Source organism: Haemaphysalis longicornis, unplaced genomic scaffold (assembly GCF_048455015.1).
Source record: "Haemaphysalis longicornis isolate Haplotype H1 unplaced genomic scaffold, Haemaphysalis longicornis Haplotype H1 scaffold_4, whole genome shotgun sequence".
In the NCBI taxonomy this organism is placed as follows: Eukaryota; Metazoa; Arthropoda; class Arachnida; order Ixodida; family Ixodidae; genus Haemaphysalis; species Haemaphysalis longicornis.
The window spans coordinates 177,166,581-177,185,837 of NW_027526361.1; the positions used below are offsets into that span (position 1 = coordinate 177,166,581).

A 19,257-nucleotide genomic window follows, 5' to 3' on the forward strand; every position below is an offset into this window, starting at 1 on the left:
GATTAAATGGGCGCGTTGGGTCCGTTCCCTTCCACCCTTTTTGTCGGCTGACGACAGGGCGCACCAATCACATAATTCATGGCGCTAATAGTAGCGCCCCACGCGCACACACGCACGCACGCACGACAGACACGCCCCTCTTTTGCGCAGGTGAGCGATAGGTTGCCTTCGCCGTGGCAATCCACCTGGGGCCGAAGCCCCCTTTGTCCTGGTGATGTTGCACCACCGGGAAGACGTCTTGCATTCCTCTGCCGTAATATTCGTCGGGCGGCTCGTTGAAAGCATCTCCAGCGTCGCCAGACACGCCACATAAGGGCATGACAATGATGTACAGGTACACCCGGCAGCAAAATAAGCCGGGGCACGCGAGCGCGTGGCAAAATGCATTGCCGCGACATCCGACGTTGCACTTCTATTGTCGAGACATCCATGTGCGGGTGCGCATCCAGCCATGCTCGCTGCCCTGTATTTTTTTTTACGTCAAGCAGCCAAGCCGATCACATTCTGCGCTTGGCCACAAGGGCCACTTTCTTTACCAACATGCCTCGCTCGCACACGCTTCGGTGGCGAACGGCGAGGGTGAAGTGTGCTTTGCTCGCACTGCCCCGATCCAACAGATAGCACGTCTTGCCTGCCTCGGTGGCGATCTTGTGCCAAATATATCCCATCACGTCTTTGTATTTTTAAAGCAAAGCTTTTTACCTCTACCCCCCAAGGGTTCTTTCGCGACCGTCGGTGTCACCAGGAAACTCCAGCGAACAAATAAAAATTTACTGGCACTGCCGAGAATCGAACCTGGAACTACTAGACTAACAAAGCGAGAGCCCGTTGTCTTACCGAGTTAGCTACGAGCCCACGCAAAGACTGTGAAGACGGGCGGTGTACTCACCAAGCACATCTACCGGTTTACCCCCTGCGTTCTCGCTGAATGCCACGTGAAAGCGTCACGCGACCACTCACGCCAGTCTAGCGGCCCTTTGCGCACCTTGCTCATGTGCTAAGAGTTACAAAAGTTAAAGGAAGCTCATATGGAAGCTCATGGCATTTCATTCTAGTACGCCAATGTGCTAAAGCCTGTGGCCTCCAGTGTTCACATAAACAATCACAGCTCCTTGTCGTCCGTCCTCTTGACAAATCAAGGAATACATCAAATACTCCTTGATGGCCAGGCCATCACTCCAAGCCCCAGCATCAAGATCCTGGGCCTACATCTCGAGGCTAACACCAAGAGTGACGTCTCCTTGCAGCGCCTCAAAAACAGCATTAATCAAATCATACACATGATCAGGCGAGTTGCCACCAAGAAGCGAGGCCTAAAGGAATCCGGTACCTTTCAATTAATTGAAGCTTTTGTCCTCTCGAGAGTTACTTACGTCAACCCCCTGTCTTCTTCTCGACAAGGTAGACATAGAGATGCTTTATATAATGATTAGATAGGTGGTCGAGCAGCCCATTGGTCTTCTCATGAGTGCGTCCACACAGAGGCTGCTTAGCACGGGGCTCCACAGCACGGTGGAAGAGCTGATAGAAGGCCATCTTTCTAACCAGAAGGTCGGACTCAGAACTGCGATGGGTAACCGCATGCTTCACCAGATTGGCTGGGCAGCCCAGAATGGCACTCCGCTTGACGTACTCCCAGACTCTTGGCGACTAAAACTAAAGATGCTGTCTTTACTTAGAATTATGAACCCCTCACATGACGACGGTCACCGAAAAGCACGGGCTCAAGCGCTAAACCCCACCGTCGGTGGGGATCATGCAGTTATCTACACAGATGCCTCCAAACAACGAGGGCAGCAATACGCCGTCATCGTGGCTACCTCCAGAATCAACCTCCTTGCGTGTACCTCGCTTAGGACCCAAGAAATGACGGCAGCAGAAGAGGCAGCCATCACCTTGGCTCTCGCTCAACCAGGGGTTCGGAGGGTAGTCATCGATTCCCAGCAAGCCTACTGGAATTACCAGTAGGGATGGGTGTCCTTACCTGCACTGGGCGTGCTAAAAACCCACTCCCCAAACGGTTCCATTCAGCTCATCTGGACACCCTCTCACGCTTCAATGGAGGGCAACAAATACGCCCACCCAACAAGCCTGCGCTTTTACCTCCCGTGCTATGAGCTGCACGAGGACAGTCACCCGCTTGTCACGTTCAGGGATATAACCCAGCATTATCGCCTTCTGAGACAGACCGTACCTTCGCCTTACCCTGACCTTTCCAGAGAACAACAAACTACCCCACGGCTCATACAATCCGGGCTCCGTCCCACAGCCTACGCATCTTCACCTAATGTATCCAAATCGCTATAAGGGTGAATGTGAATTTTGCTCAGAAGTAGGAACACTCGCCCCGTAATCTGGGAGTGCGACTTTAGCCCTGAGCGCCCTCCTCTCTTTCCGTCAACTACCCAACAAGAGCAATGGGAGATGCTGCTGTCCAGGCCCTCTCTACATACCCAGCTTCAGCGGGTGGACAGAACACAGGCCGCGCGGACTGCATATGTGCCCCACAGAAGAAGGAGAGAGAGAGAGAATAAACTTTATTTAATGAGAGGAGTCAAGCGGGCGGTTTCCTCAGTTCAGGACCCCGTTGGAGCGTCCAGCCGCCTCAGCTCGGTGGATCAGCCGAAGCTGCTCTTCGAGGCTAGAGCTGGCCAGCACTTCCTCCCACTGCTCAATCGAGGGATTAGATATCGGGGAAAGTGAGGGGTTAAGCTGGCACTCCCACACCATGTGATACAAGGTGCAGGGCGCGTTGCAGAATTGGCACTGTGAGAAGAAGGAATCAGGGCTGCACTCTAGGCCGTTCGGAAATCTGAACAGAAGTATTTCTTCCTCCTCCTCTTTCTCTGCCGCAAATCTCGTCATCTCGGTCCGCAGCGCAGAGACGGAGAACAGAGATCGTCTAACACCGGGTTGGAGCTTACTTTATTTTATAAAAAAAGTTTCCACTCTGGTGCTACACCAATATAACTCAACCAAACACCGTTCATGCTTCATGCATTGATTTCTCTCTTTGAAGTAATAAATGGTGTGTTAAGAGCATTTCACTTCTCTCTGGTTTTGGTATTTGTAGAGCGATGTGAGTGAATTTAGGTGATGTCGCATGGGTAATCGTTATGGGTGCCGTTTACAGCTTTGCTTTCCAGCCACACTCACGGGTGGATTGGCGTGATTTTTTTGCCTAATACATGCATTCGATGTTTGATTGTAGAGTTTAACGTGCGGACGTACGCAGGCGATGAGGCGCGCCATAATGGAGGACTCCGGATTAATATTGACGACCTGGGGAGCTTTAACGTGTGGCTAAATCTCGTACGCACAGGCGTTTTTGCTTCCTAATACATGCTGTTGGGTCTAACCAAAAGTGAGCACACCAAAACGGAAAGGAATTAAGGTGAGTAATAGAATTTTCGAATAAAGTGTGATGAGAAGTCACCTGGCACAAGTATTAGGGCAGGTACGGGAAAAAAAATGCAACGGAGATCGGGATGGTCGCGGGTTAGACAACAAAAATCCCCCCACCTCCCCGAAGGGGATCGTGCGGAAATGCGAATGCATTGGGTGCACTGATGAGTGCGGTGCGAGTAATTATTATGTAGATAGGGTACGCCGAGAGGAGAGAGAGACCCGCGCAACACGCCCGCCCCGCGCGCGAGCTCTCTCTCCCGCCGAGCTCCGCGATGCGAGCGCCCTTACACGCCCGAGCGCGCTCCTCCTCTCCACTCACTCTCCGCTACTCCGCCCGAGCTCCGCGATGCGAGCGCCCTCACACGCCCGAGCACGCTCCTCCTCTCCCCTTGCCCTCCGCTACTCCCGCCCGAGCTACCACCTGCTCCGGTTGCTAGGTGCGCCACAGCTGTTGATAGGGGCGAGTGGGAGCGCGGAGAGATAACACCTGCGGGCGCACGCCCGCAGGTGTTATCTCTCGACGACGACGACGACGAAGACGACGACGACGACGACGAAGGCAGTACTACGAGGCGCGCGCTCACGTGCGCTCGCGCTGGAGGAACGCAGGCGCACGCCGACGGACAACGAGAAGCCCCGACTAAGAAATGCATTCGCATTTAAAAATAGTAATAGGTGCAATACGCGTTGAATTTTTCGACAGGGACACGGACCAAAAGTTTTGAGTTTAGACAGCAAAAGAAACTGTATCCCGCTTACAATTTGGATATCGAAATCTCGTTGCAATGCGTCCTTTATCAGAGCCACGCAGATAGAGCAAATGAGTCTTCAACCTCGCCGTTCGCCGCCAGTGAGACGTGTTGAGCATAAAAAGTTACTCCTAGTACCGAGCGCTCAATTCTGTCAGCTTTTCCGCTTGAAGCGAAATAGAAGGCATGGTTGTATACAGGTGTTGGACGCGCACGCGCACATCGCTGTCTCGACACCAGAAGTGCAAGGTGAGATAGCACGGCAATGCATTTTGCCACGCGCTCGCGTGCCCCGGCCTATTTTGCCGCCGGTGTACGCCGCCGAAGCTTGCACTGCGGGGCGCCAAGCGATGCTATTGTCAGCACCACCGCTGGCCGATTTGGGCTTGAGGGGCACTTGGTCGCTGGAAGGGGTATTGTCAAGTAGCAGCATAGTTCGCCACTGTGTACTCACCGGGTCGTCGAACGTCGATTAGGGAATACCGATGCAGCAGGTTTTTGGTGGTTCACCCGAGCGCAGAAGACGGGTTGCGTAACAGCATCGCAACAGTAGTCGCCGTGAAATGTCAAAATTACGACATCACGCTGAAAAGTTTTGTCAGCCGGAAAACAGGTGACAAATCTGAAAGCCATTCATAAAAATCTTGGCGCCAAGATGAAGAATAATGGGCGATCTGGGAAGTCCACAATACATAGCTCGCGCGTGACTTCGCCATGGTTCTTTCTTGTGCACTGCTCGCAGCTTCCGTAGCGCTGCTCGAAATAAGTTCACTGCCTTTAGCCATGCACGCGGTTCAGCAACATGGCAGCTATCGTGCCGCCACTGCAAGCTATCTATAGATGCCTGAATAACAAATTTGGTTTGAATACAACTGGATTATATCTACTTTTCGTACGAATTGTGTTTTCCTTTCATTCGCGTATCACCTGCCCTGCCATCTGATGTGGTGTAGGTAAACTATTGGATTTTGATTAAATTTCTCTAAATCGATAGCACGTGTTGATTCATTTATTGCACCTTCTTGCGCATGTTAACTTACAGTTTCGTCCGTCCCCCTACGTTGAGTATTTGGAAACAACCTGTGCGTGCAGTTTCTAGGGGCTCCCTGCAGGGTTACAATAAACGAAATTGGAAACCAAAAAAATCGCGCCAATCCACCCCGTGAATGTGGTTGGAAAGCAAAGCTGTAAACGGCACCCATAACGATTACCCATGCGACGTCACTTAAATTCACTCACATCGCTCTACAAATAGCAAAACCAGAGAGAAGTGAAATGCACTTAACCACACCATTTATTCCTTCAAAGAGACATTCTTGTTAAGGTTAAATCAATGCATGAAGCATGAACGGTGTTTGGTTGAGTTGTATTAGTGTAGCACAAGAGTGGAAACTTTTTTTATAAAATTAAAGTAAGCTCCAACCCGGTGTTAGACGATCTGTCTTCTCCGTCTCTGCGCCGCGGACGGAGGCGACGAGTTTGCGGCAGAGAAGGAGCAGGGGGAAGAAATACTTCTGTTCAGATTTCTGAACGGCCCAGAGAGCAGCCCTGGGGAGTGATTCCTTCTTCCGTGGGGCCCATATGCAGTCCACGCGCCTGTGTTCTGTCCACCCACTGAAGCTGGGTAGGTAAAGAGGGCCTGGAGAGCAGCATCTCCCATTGCTCTGGTTGGGTAGTTGACGGAAAGAGAGGAGGGTGCTCAAGGCTAAAGCCGCACACCCCGATTACGGGGCGGAGTGTTCCTACTTCTGAGCAAAATTTACATTCAGCGTCGTAGCGATTCGGATGCGTTAAGTGAAGACGCGTTGGCTGTGGGAAGGAGCCCGGATTGTATAAGCCGTAGGGTAGTTTGTTGTTCTCTGGAAAGGTCAGGGTAAGGCGAAGGTACGGTCTGTCTCAGAATGCGATAATGCTGGGTTATCTCCCTGAACGTGACAAGCGGGTGACTGACCTCGTGCAGCTCCATAGCATGGGAGGTAAAAGCACAGGCTTGTTGGGTGGGCGTATTTGTTGTCCTCCATTGAAGTGTGAGGGGGGTGTCCAGATGAGCTGAATGAAACCGTTTGGGGAGTGGTTTTTTAGCACGCGCAGTGCAGGTCAGGACACCCAACCCTACTGGTAATTCCAGTAGGTTTGCTGGGAATCAATGACTACCCTCAGAACCCCTGGTTGAGCGAGAGCCAAGGTGATGGCTGCCTCTTCTGCTGCCGTCATTTCTTGGGTCCTAAGAGAGGTACACGCGAGGTTGGTTCTGAAGGTAGCCACGATTATGGCGTATCGCTGCCCTCGATGTTTGGAGGCGTCTGTGTAGATAACTGCATGATTCCCATCGAGGGTGGTGTTTAGCGCTTGAGCCCGTGCTTTTCGGTGACCCTCGTCATGTGAGGGGTTCATATTTCTAAGCAAAGGGAGCATCTTTAGTTTTACTTGCCAAGAGTCTGGGAGTACGTCAAGCGGAGTGACATTCTGGGCTGCCCAGCCAATCTGGTGAAGCATGCGGTTACCCATCGCAGTTCTGAGTCGGACCTTATGGTTAGAAAGATGGCCTTATATCAGCTCTTCCACGGTGTTGTGGAGCCCCGTGCTAAGCAGCCTCTGTGTGGACGCACTCATAAGAAGACCAATGGCCTGCTCGACCGCCTTTCTAATCATTATATAAAGCGTCTCTATGTCTTCCTTGTCTAGAAGAAGACAGGGGGTTGACGTAAGTAACTCTCGAGAGGACAAAAGCTTCAATTAATCGAAAGGTACCGGATTCCTTTAGGCCTCGCTTCTTGGTGGCAACTCGCCTGATCATGTGTATGATTTGATTAATGCTGTTTTTGAGGCGCTGCAAGGAGACGTCACTCCTGATGTTAGCCTCGAGATGTAGGCCCAGCTAGGATCTTGATGCTGGGGCTTGGAGTGATGGCCTGGCCATCAAGGATTATTTGAGTGTATTCCTTGGTTTGGCGTGAGGGCGGATGACAAGGAGCTGTGATTGTTTACGTGAACACTGGATGCCACAGGCTTTAGCACATTGGCGTAGTAGAAGTGAGATGTCATCCATTGGTGTGAGCTTCCTTTAATTTTTGTAACTCTTAGCACATGAGTAAGGTGCGCACAGGGCCGCTAGATGGGCATGACTGGTCGCGTGACGCTTTCACGTGGCATTCAGCGAGAACGCAGGGGGTAAACCCGTAGATGTGCTTGGTTAGTACACCACCTGTCTTCCCAGTCTTCGTGTGGGCTCGTAGCTAAATCGGTAAGACAACGGGCTCTCGCTTTGTTAGTCTATTAGTTCCAGGTTCGATTCCCGGCGTTGCCAGTAAATTCTTTTATTTGTTAGCTGGAGTTTTCTGGTGACACCAACGGTCGCGAAAGAACCCTTGGGGGGTAGAGGTAAAAAGCTTTGCTTTAAAATTCCAACAGTGGGCAGAATGCGAAAAGGCGCGTTGTAATCCATGATCGGCGTGTTTCAACACCGCGCACGCCACGCAGTATTGAAGCAAAGAAGCCCGAACGCATACGGATCAATCGAAGAAAAGTCTGCGTGTTTCATGGCGACTGAGGCGCTATTGGTGATAACAGGCATATCGGCTCTTGCGAAGCGGTCGAATGACAAACCTCCACTTTTGAGAGCGGTTTAGCGTTGTTCTAAGTATTGCAATATAATTTTAATGTTTGCGCACACTGGTATCCGACAAAGTGCGCGGTTGCACGCACGTGCAGTAGTCACCTGCGATGAAACGTTCATTATCACTGAAGAATCAGTTTTAATGACTCACCCTCCTTGGCATTTCTGACCTTTTAGTGGCCGACATTTAAAGGGACACTGAAGTGATTTGTAAACATTGCGGGATTACTAGCGCAAATTGTAGTTCGGAGTCCGTAGGCATTGTTTCGACCACTCTGGCCGCGTTTACGCGAATTTATTTAGTAGAAAAATCAATTCGAAAATGCTGTCCTCCTCTCTTTACGCTCGCCCATTTTCTGTGGCGTTTTCGTGTGACGTCAGCAGGAGATGAGCTGGAAAATGGCTGCGCTACTGCACGGTTCGCCGACCAGCCGACCTACCGATCGAGTCAGTCGGCCCAGCGTTTCGTCCGCCGGCCGCGGACGGGTCGTCGCTATTCGCTCACTCAATTGAAACTAAGCCACAACACCTTTGTGAATGAAAGAATGTGCCTTTCCTTACTTTGTTAGTTTGTACACTGTGTCAAACTCAGAGTCCGGGTCGCTCCACACAAGCGCTGCACAAGTGCACATGCGACGCTTCGCTGACTTTACGCTAGTAGGAAAATCTAAGGCCAATTGAAGGCGGGAGAAGAGTCAGCGAAGTCAATATAGGTACTAAGAAAATAAAATCACCTGAAACTTTTACCGTACAGCGCAAAACTAGGGAGCAGGAAGCACTTTTTGCGCTGGGTAAACAAGCACAGCGGTCAGCAGCACGACCGCACATGTGCGAACGCTTTTCCGTCAAAGAAATGCAATTGCTAGACGTGAGATATTGTGGAAGTTTGGGGGACACTTACTGAAGGAGTGATATACAACAAATAGTCACATAAAGTACTTAAAATGCTTAAAATAAATAAAAGTGTAAACTGGTCGTACATTATAAACCTTATATATCCAACCTGGCCAGTGGCGGCTCGTGGCCTAGCGGTCTGGGGCGCTGGAAATTATTTTGAAGGTCGCAAGTTCGAATCCCCGAGGGTACATGTATTATGTATATTTTTTTTGTAAGTTGATTTTTTCGTATGCGGCCGATGTTTTCTGAACGGAGTTCCCCATTTTTGGGCCGTAACGTTCACTGCTCCACGAGCGAGATCGCAGAACGCGCGCATACTGACAATGACGCGCTAGCGAGCTCTCGTTGGCGTGCTGTTGCCACAAGCACCGACTGCTTGCGGGCAGTGGGCCCAGGCCTGAATCAGCACACCCTTGGCCTAGTGCGAACTAGCTTTTTACGAACAGACATGAGTGAGGCAAGCTCCGAATATGCGGGAAAAGCGCATGACATTTGAGAGTCTGCGGTGACGCGGAGGGCGTTCATCCACTGCGTAGGCATCGTCTAGTGATTTCTACGATTCCAAGCCGCCCTGGGAGGTTTATCTTAGACATTTGACAGCTGACAACATGGCAGAAGCGCGGTACGGTGATAATTGAGAAATCGAGAATGCCCATCCAACAACGCCATCAGATGTCAAGCATGTTGTTTTACAGAACCGAAACCGAAACTTTTGATTGCTAACCTTGGGCATCGTCCAATCACGGTGCCCCCCCTCCTGACGTCACAGCCTTTAGTTGGTGCGGCCGCCGCAAACCGCGCATTGTAGTTTTTCTTCTTTCGCGCTTTGTAAAATAATTACCGATTTGTCAACCGGATAAACGATGAATAGTGTGTTAATTTGAGCCAGTCTACACAGTGCAAGCAAAAACGGGAGCTTGACAAATTCACTTCAGTGTCCCTTTAAGGATGAGCGCACTTGTGTGCGGGAAGCGTTTATCTTTTGACTCTAAGGGAGGGCGGATGCGCCAGCTGTAGCATGCGCACAGAAAAGCTCGACTATAACCATTATCCTCAGTAAAAAAAGTTAAGACGCTAGCTTTCATACCAGCGAAGATAAGGCCGGTTAACGCCGTAGTAGCCTGTGATACTGACGTTACGCTGTAGGCCCGTTTCTTACTTTTTGCGGGTGACGTTATCGCTACCAGCAGATGACATTCACGTTTCCCGCTATATTTCAGTGCGCGGTGGCTTCGTTCATCACCCCCGTTTTGCGCACATGAACAGGAGACGTAAGCTATAGATTGGGGCTCCTCCCACTACCGGTGCATTCTTCAACCCACCCTCCCGTCGGCTGGCTGTGCCTTGTTTTCTTGCTTACCCCCTTCAGGTATGGTGCAAGCGGATATTGCCAGGCCTTCATTCATTTCTGCGAGTGACTGAAACCTTACGATTTAACACCACCCCTTGATGCACCAGAGTAAGCGTCCTGTTTTGTTGTGGGAGTCAAAGATGGAACATTGTCGTTTAATGCTACCAGTACTTCGAACATCGCAGGTTCTGGACTACTCATTCTATGCGTTCGCTTCTATTTTGCGCGGTACTTTTGTACTTTGCTGCCCCGGTTAATTTTGGTTGCAATTTAATCGCATCTACCGCACCCCTTTCCTGATTGTACGATTTACTTGAGCACCTTGACTGCGCACACCTGTTTTCCTTGCAAAATTTGTGCACTAAGAAACATATGATTTGTTATAACGCTTAAGTGCAGTGCCTGGCTGGTCCTGGCTTAACGTCCCTCCCGGACACTTTTTTTGCCGCTTTCTTTTCGAATAGCGTAACCCGTCGTATTTGGTAACGTTTAAAGGGAATTCACCTACGCAGTATATCTACAGGAGTGGTGTCTGACCGAATCATTGTTGTAATGAATGCGGCCTCAACATATGCAGTCGGCGCCAAAAATAAGCGTTCGCAACGACAACGGGTGTAGCATTTCTTGCACAGTCAGAGAGGCTACGGTGATTATTGCGCCATTCCTGCTTTCGTACACTACCAGTTACGAGGAAAACGTTAACTCTTCACAAATGCCGGCACCTTCAAGATAACCATAACTGAGTTGCAAACAGAGCAGAAACAGGACGATAAGGAGACCACAGAAACACTCCGCAGAACAGTGTGATCTTCCTATCGCCCTGTTACTGCGCTGTTTGTAACTAGGTTATGTACCAACAGGCCCGCCTTCAATCCGTGATAACCACACTTTGCGTTATTTCAGGCGTAATACAACCATTTGATTACCTACAGCATAACTAAATCTCGTTAAGGTCGTGCAGTCGTCCCCTTTCCGTGCAATATTTTTGTTCCCTTGCCTTCGTTGTGATGTAAGGAAGTTTCAAATATAGAGCAACCCTTGGTCCTCTTTTCTCGCCAGTGCGGTACAACGGAACCAGCTTGCGTAGGCCGCGAAAAACTTGGCGGCCCCTTTGACAAAGGCAACGATCACTGTGGCCATCAACGGTTTACGCTGAACTCCGCAGGCCATTCAACTTCTGTTTTCTTGCTGTCCTTCTCGCTGCGTCATCGCTCGCTTTTACTTCGTAGCCACACTGGTCGACACTGGCTATGGTTAGTACGTCTTTTTTTGCGCTCGCTTTTTTTCCTCTTTATTTGCTTCACGTCGCTCTCACGCAGCGCTTCGCACTCCAATATTCACATTCGGATTCGTAACTCCAAAGCAGCTTACGTCTTTCCCGTGTTTTTATTTCTATTTGTGCTCCCACCACGGGAGCTACTGCACATCATTTACTTGCCTGGATCGCTCTTACTCCTCCGCGCATGACAGCATTAGGTTCTCGGTGGCTGTCCATGCTGGGCTAGGTCTTTCTATCTTCACTGCATAGTTTAGTTTACAGGAGACTAGCAGGCCAAGCATATTCTTGCAAACAACCACACAACGCCACCACAGATCATGACTCAGTATTGATATTCGTGATGTCCCGTTAGTTGTCCTGCGTTTCGTATTTACCCGTTCATCTTTCTCCCTTCCCAAAATTGCGATAACGTTGCCGTTTAGAGGTGGCGTAATATATCGTTCTTCGTAAAGATGGGTACACTTCCCAGGTCTCTCTCGCCGCGCTGCATATTTCGGGATACCCTACATCAATACGATCAGTTCAGGTTTGTCATTGCGTGGACTTCAGATGCCTGTGCTGGTGGTCGTTTGCTGCTACGCTATATTTCCCTGCTTCCTTCATTACAGGCACCCACGATGAAGTTCCTCCTTGCTACCGCGCTCACTTTCTGCCTCCTGTACGTCGCAATTGCTGGTGAGTGAATTATTGCGTTGAAGAGCGGCTAGAATGATAGTTCAGCCATTTATCGTAGTACGGGGCAATGGCATTACCCGAAGAAAACGCAGTGCTTTGTTTTCAGTACAGTTCTAATTTTTAAAGTGTCAATGAGCCAGTTGTACTTGCCCACAAGTAATCTCTGGTATTTTCAGCAATTAACAATTTGATCACGTATTTATTGAGACTGTTAAAGACATCCCGCGGAATATGAAATACTACGGGACGCCGCTTCCGCCCGCGTAATAAAGTAGTGTCCTCGAACAGGCTGATGACATAACAAAAAGAAAGCACAAATCACGACCGTCTGTGTGCGTTATTTCTCGCCCGCGCCTTGCCAACATGCTGTTGCTGCTCCTTCAATGCATGCCATTATTTTGTGTGGGCTTGTGTATTTTCTTTGCGCGCGACTCTGCAGACCCGTGACTGGAAAAGCATTTGCTTTTAATCGCGTATTCGAGGGTGCTGGTTCATGAGGCGAGTGGAAGCGCCATTTTGTGGTATTCTTCATTATTCGCGGGTTTCTTTGCTTGTCAGAACAAGTGAGAACGCAATTAGTTCGTCGCTGAAAATACCGCATCTTATATGCCTCTCACAAGCGCCTCAATGGCACTTCATTGATTAGGACAGTACTTTGCGAGTTAGATAAATAATTAGAATTACATTATTCAACATCCTTAGCAGAAAAATTACTGACCGCTACTCTACTGTTCTGGAAGCATTATGCACTAGGTTTTCGTCTAGAAACGACAGTGGTCACTTTTAAAATCTTGGTGCATGTTTGAAAAGACACAATGCTGTGAAACGACGCTTCAGGCTTTGTTTTCGTAATGCCTGTGACGCGTGTTTATGTCCGCCAGGAAGATCATCCGGTACGTGAACAGGTCACTCAACTATCACGGTACATCCACATAGGTACAACCGGCGTGTGGCTTCAGTCTATGCTGTGTAACGTGGGGACGCGTCGCGTAGGTGCAGTAGTAGGTCATCAAGGTTCCGGTTATACCTAGGCGTAGCAGTATCGCTAGACGCGTGAACATTTTGCCTTTTCCCACCGCCGTATTTAGCGCTGGTTTAAGATAGCGTTATTTACCTTAGTCCCTGCGCAGGCTTACAGTCGCTCACGATTAAGCTGGATGGCGATAGCGTGAAACAGCGCTCCACACGTCGGTGCGGAAATTCAAAATGATGCGTCTACCTATACAACTTCGACACCTAGGTTCGACACGAACGCTTCCGGCTTAGCACTGCACATACACGTTCCGTCACCAGGTTGCGCAGCGTGGTCTGCAAAGTAGGCGCTCCCTTTCATGCAATTTAATGTATGTTGACAGTACACGTTTCAGTCTGTCCGGTGCTTCTCAAATTGCAAACTGTCAAACTCACGGCCCTCGAAAGCCCTCCTCCCAGGGCAAATGCCCACAAACAACGTGTGCATTCTGCTTCCTTTTCCGTCTCTCGCAGCCGACCCTGAATGCCCCCGCTTGTCCTGCACGTCCGGATCCAAGGTAGCCTGCTTCATTTCTCCAGAAGTTTGCCGCTGCACCTGCGGTGAGTCTCCAGGGCGCCACACTGTATGACAGCCTGTACTTCCCATGCCGGAAACATGCTCTGCATTGATCACTTCCTTCGATGGCTGCGTACCGTATCGCTGTTGTTTAACTAGCGCACTGTAAGGTTCCTCCCTTTCAGCGATACCATTAGCTAGCAGGAGTAACACCGGTGAATATGGAATCCGACTTGCCGTATCGTTCACAGGATTTTCGCCAAACTACCGCTCGGCATGCTTTCTTTCGTGGAGGTTCCGCTGTTGATGTGCGCGCACATTTTTCCCGCATTGCGTTTGGTAACAAGTTACTAAGCCCTCTGCCGGTGTAGATATACCTTTAATTCGTATGCTTGCCTATCACTACGGAATCTAAACAATCTCTACCATTCCGCGCCACCACCTGCACTACGTTTTATTGCCCGCGTTTTATTGTAAACTAGGTGATGCTGCGCGCCAATGACTCGAATCGCGTATTCCTCTTCACAACGTCCCGTCCCTCGCCCTCGGTGGTGCTTATTCATGTCGAGCGCACCATGAGCTCAGTAGAAGTCTCCATTTCTACCCCTGTTTTTTTTTCTCATTTCTTCGGCTCTGCGACTACGTGAAACATGCTGGCTGTCCTCTTTATTTTATTCTGTCCGCCTCCGAACTCTGTTACTAATGCTTTGCGGCGTTACCTCATCCTGCTTTAAGTGGAGGCCGACGACCCCTGCAAGTACCTGCGCTACCTCGACTGCCCCAAAACGCAGAAGCTGAACTGCACCACAGAAGTTAGCGAGTGCAAGTGCCGCTGCGGTAAGTTCACTCTGTTGTGTAGAGCAGCATTCCCCACTGTCTGTACTGGAATGCAATGCAGTACTTGAATTTCTTCAGCAGATCTTTGTGCAATGGCGTCTGCTCTCACTCGTCGGAAGCTTTTTCTTTTGTGTCATATTTGCTCTAACGCATACCGTTGAAACCGGGCTAATACGAAGCATTTTCCGCAGGTTTTGTTCGGGCTTCCATTGGCAGCTATCTAGACAACTGTCAACTGTTGTTGTTGGAACGGGTCTTGCATGACGTCCTTCTTACCTACTCTATGCACCCCAGTTACCACTTGCAATTGATATTGGTGGCTGCTCTGGTTTTTTTTCTTGTTCGCTTTTCCTGGAACGCTTCTCCTTCTCGCGCGGTTTCTAGTGGCCCTGTCGTGTACTTACTTTGTCCATTTCCCATTTCAGACCCTGAATGAAGGGCACGAAGCCCTTCACGACGTACCCAGTCGTTTTGGACAATGCGGCTCAAGCTGTTCCGGCGATCTCAACGCTTCCCAGCACTGTACGTGCTGAACTAATTGCAAATAAAGCTTGAATACGCGCTTCTTTTACTGCAATTGTTTCGGTCGTTCGGGGATTGCACTTTGGTCTTGCATGCCACTTCGGGCACCACGCCAATCGACACGTTGGGAATATATAGAGGTCTTGTCATTTTCCTGTGTGCATCTTTCGGTGCACACAGTGCTGTACCTTTACTTTCATACCTTAAGGTCACGATTACAGGCGCTTTGTGGCGATTCTAAGGTCTATCGAGTCAAAGAACTGGGCCATCTCCACTAACGTGAAACATGGGGAGGGGCGAAGCTTGCAGTGTATAAGTGTATTCATGGCGCCTTGGCGTTCTTGCCCAAGGCGTTGAAACCATTGACGGGTAAGGCGTACAGCTTTGCAGTAACAGTCCCGTGTCTTTGAAGCCCGAAGCACGCGAGGCGTTAGAAAACGAGTGTCCCGGTGTTTTAATACCGTGAATAGATACAATGACAACGACGACAGTAGAAGAGATGCGAGCGGTTGAAAAAGAAGCAATAAAGAAAATGGTTTTTTTTTTATCCGGGCAAACATTGAAAAAAGTACAAATTCTCCAGCGAAATTTATTGTGATGCGACCATTTTGCAGTGAGGGGAAGCGTTCTGAAATTATTGCCTTGCCGTGAACTCGTGCGCAGATTTTGAGAGCGGAAGCTCTGCTGGCACTTTTTTTGCGGCATGTAACAATTATATTCTTCTCACGGTTAACATAAACGTTGCAGATGACATCTACGTTGACGTCTTAAGGTGTATGACGCGTTATCGTTACTCTCACATCGAGAGAGAATTTTGGAATAGTGTTGCTGCATTTACGGTTTATGCTTTCTAAGTAAGTTCCGGGACGGCAGCTATGGTAGCCGCAATAGTTTTAATCACAGCGGCGCAGGAAACTCGCAGGCCATCTATGCTTGCGGGGCTAAAGATATTGGCTTGTAAATTTGCGGCTGCAAGGTGTTGGTCAGTTCGAAAGAGAAAACAGCAGTGCCCAAGTGTAAGTGTTTATCGCACTGGACTGACTGAAGTTTGGGTTTGTTATAAGGGAGACACGCACGCACGCAGAGAGAGAAGTGTCTGTGTAGTAAGACTTATTGACTGTCTTGGAGAAGGGGATGAAGAGATGGTAGGCCCCATGGGTTCAGCTAGAACTGCAGAATAGCCGTGGTAAACAGGGAGCATAGAATACGAATGCGAGTGGACCTTGGTCAGCTGTGTGGCACCCTTGCAGACCCTTGCGCGCCTGTGTTAATGTATTTGTGAACTGTATATCGGTGTGTATTCGAGAATATTTCCCAAGTGTACAAGTGCATGCAACCATTTTTAAGCATCTATTCGATTGTTCCGCTAGGGGAATCACAAATGGGACTGATTCCCGTGTTATGAAGGTAATTTCATGACAGCGATTGCCACAGTACTCCATTACAACAATTGCTGCCTTGTAGTTTCCAACGTCCCAGCAACGGTCTATGCTGCTGTTATAATGGTTTTAGAACTTTCCTCAAAGAAATTTGGTCCTAAATTGTCGCCTGTCCTCGCGTAGGTTTGAATCATGTTTTTTAGTAGGGGGAGGATTTGAATGGAAAGTTGCTGGATCAGTGACGTATCCGTCATGGCATCCCGTCTTTTTTTTAAGGAGATGTGCCTATTTATGGGATGTCCGGTCCCCATTTTGCTTTAAAGCAAAGCTTTCTAGCTCTATCAGCCAACGGTGCTTTCGTGGCGTGCGGGACAACACAAACTCCCAACTCGTCGGAGTTGGCGGTAGGGGGTGAGAGTCAGTCAGTCAGTAAACTTTCTTGATGGGAAATGGGATAAGGGAAGGGGAAGTGGGGCTAGAGAAGTGAGTGGAGCCCTCTTTCCAGGGCCCCAGTTTCAGCTGCCCCGATCTTCGCTCTCCGGATCAGCTCTCGCTGAGTCCCGAGGGCGGAGTTGGCCAGGGCTGCCTCCCATGTCTCTAGTGTGTTGGGTTCGTGGGCGTTCTCCGGGGGCCATATAACGGGGCATCCCCAGTATGCGTGGAAGAGATTTGCCACCTCTCCACACTTTTTGCAGAGTTCGTTTGTGGTGTTCGGGAACATTAGAGCAAGTCTAGACTTGTGGATGAAGGTGTTCGTTTGAATTTTCCTTAGTGTTTGGCTTTCGTAGGTGTTAAGGCCTTTGTGCGGAGGGGGGAACTTCTGCCTGCTGAGACGAAGCCTGGCGAGGAGTTCTTGGTGGGTTTCAGGAGGGGGAAGACTGTATGAGTGCTCTAACTCGGCGCGGTACGTTAGGAACCTCGCTACCTCATCGGCCATCTCGTTTCCATCTATCCCCTCGTGGCCGGGGCACCAAATGATGGTGTGCTTATGCTTCAGCGTTGCAGGAAGAATCCGCTGCGTGGACTTGGGAACTCTGCCTTCCGCTAAGTTTAGAATGGCTCTTTTTGAGTCCGTGAGGATGTTCAGCGCTTGGTCGTCGTGTTCGCCCCATCTTATGGCTAGTAGGACGGCGCTTGTCTCCGCTTCGCCCGTGTCTAAGGGCCGTATTCTGAGTCCCTCCTCCACTCCATTTGCTCCCTCCACTCGGCTGAGGGGAGGATTCCGCAATCCTTATACATGGGGAAATTGACTTCAAGGATCTCCTCCAGGGAAGGCTCGAGTGGAGGAAGGACTCAAAATACCAGGGTAAGTCTTCGATAGTTATGCAGTCTATTAGCTCGCCTAGGTGGTCCACCGCTACGGCTGTTGAGTTCCGGTTTGCGCCTCTGCTTGCATCCGTGTAGACTGTGTTGCTCTGGTGCTGGAATGATTTCCGTAGGTATTTGATTCTGGCAACCCTTCGGTCTTTGTGGAGGTTGGGGTGCATGTTCTTGGGTAGGGGGCGTGGGATCAGGCTTTTGCGTTGAGTTAGGGTGATGTTGGTCATCCGGTCTTGCCTGATTCTTTTTCGTGGAGTTCCGATTCTGCGCAAGATGGCTCTTCCTGCTGAAGTTTTGTTGAGACGCTCTCTCTGGGCTACTAGCACCGTTTCTCTTAGCTCTTGAAAGGTATTGAAGATTCCTAGAGCTGATAGTTTGTCGCTTGATGCATAGAAAGGCAGACCTAAAGCTGCCTTGTATGCAGTTCGTATGTTTGGCTCTATTCGTTCTTCTTGGGTTTTCGTGGTGATGTGGAAAGGGAGGCTATATGTGGTTCTACTGATTATGAGTGCTTGGACGAGTCTGAGTGTCTCTTTTTCGCTTATGCCGCTGCGGATTCTTGTAATTCTTTTGATAATCCCAGCAAGTTGGGTTGTTGTCTTCTTGAGCTTCTGCATCGTTGCGTCAGTCTGGTTGTTGCTCTGTATTATCATGCCGTGTATTCTGATTTGGTTTTTTTCGGGGATGGTCTTTGTTCCGATTTGGATTTGGGAAGGTAGTTGTTCTTTTGTTGGATAGATTCGGATCACCTCGCATTTCTCAGGTGAACATTCGAGGCCGTTCTCTCTTGCCTTTTCCACAACCCCGTTTGCGGCAGCTTGCAGTTGTTCCATTTTCTGTTGGAGGTTTCCTTTGGAGACCCATAGAGTAACGTCATCAGCGTAGATGACGCGACCTATGTCTCTGAATCGGGTTAGGGCGTCCGCTATCTTGATCATTGTAGGGGTTGAGAGGAGAGGCTGAGGGTTTCATTTACGGAGCACACTAGAGATGGCGCCGCGATTTTACCCAGCGTTCTCCGCGCGGAAGTGCCTGCTCGCCGGCGGCGGCGTCGGCGGTACGGCCAGGGGCCAACCACTTCGGCTAGTTGCGGTATCGCAAAATAAAGTGCCGCCAAGGTGCTGGTAGCCAAGCGAAAATTTAGCAACTTTTGCATACGTGGCTTTATCTTTTAAACACACGCAGCAATAAAGTAAAGCGGTTCCATAATGTGTAGAAATAAAGTGTGTTCATGGCTGTTTCCTTTTAGTTTTATTCCATTTAGTTTACATTTATGCGGCTCATTCGTTGCGCCGATGGGCGTCGCTTTCGCTCTTGTCTCTTTTGCTGCCATCCTGTACGTCTGCTCCTGCCGCTTTCACTGTGCGCACGTGTATAAGTTTTGTAGTATGCCTTGATACCTTGAAGGTGAAACTTTTGGTGTCTACGCGTGCGAACGGCCTCAAAATGTCAGAGAAACATAAAAAATGTCACAATGCGTGCTTCGATGCTGTGCCGTGCGACAACTCGGGAAGCAATAGCACACCGATATTTTTCCGCTTCCCAGCGGTCGACGGGTCAGCACACTTTTTGTTCTGTCAAAGTTGTGAAGAAGTGAGCGATATCCTTATTAAAAAAGCTGCTGGGCGAACCGAAAAATCATCTGCTGTTGCTTTGCAGTGAGTTTCTTTTTGTTTGGTACAACGCATTTCTCAGT

General features: G+C 49.6%; 1 long non-coding RNA gene across 3 annotated transcripts; it reads left to right on the top strand.

Moving 5' to 3' along the window:
* Positions 1–9,921: 9,921 nt before the first annotated feature.
* On the top strand, positions 9,922–14,906 carry LOC144180681 (uncharacterized). Of its 3 annotated transcripts, none has more exons than XR_013324505.1 (5): positions 9,922–10,039; positions 11,909–11,975; positions 13,461–13,547; positions 14,239–14,340; positions 14,766–14,906. It is a non-coding gene; the product is annotated as an uncharacterized LOC144180681 (long non-coding RNA). The 3 variants fall into 3 exon arrangements; XR_013324506.1 differs by having other exon boundaries at positions 9,982–10,129; XR_013324504.1 differs by lacking the exon at positions 9,922–10,039 and adding an exon at positions 11,129–11,274.
* Positions 14,907–19,257: the final 4,351 nt, after the last annotated feature.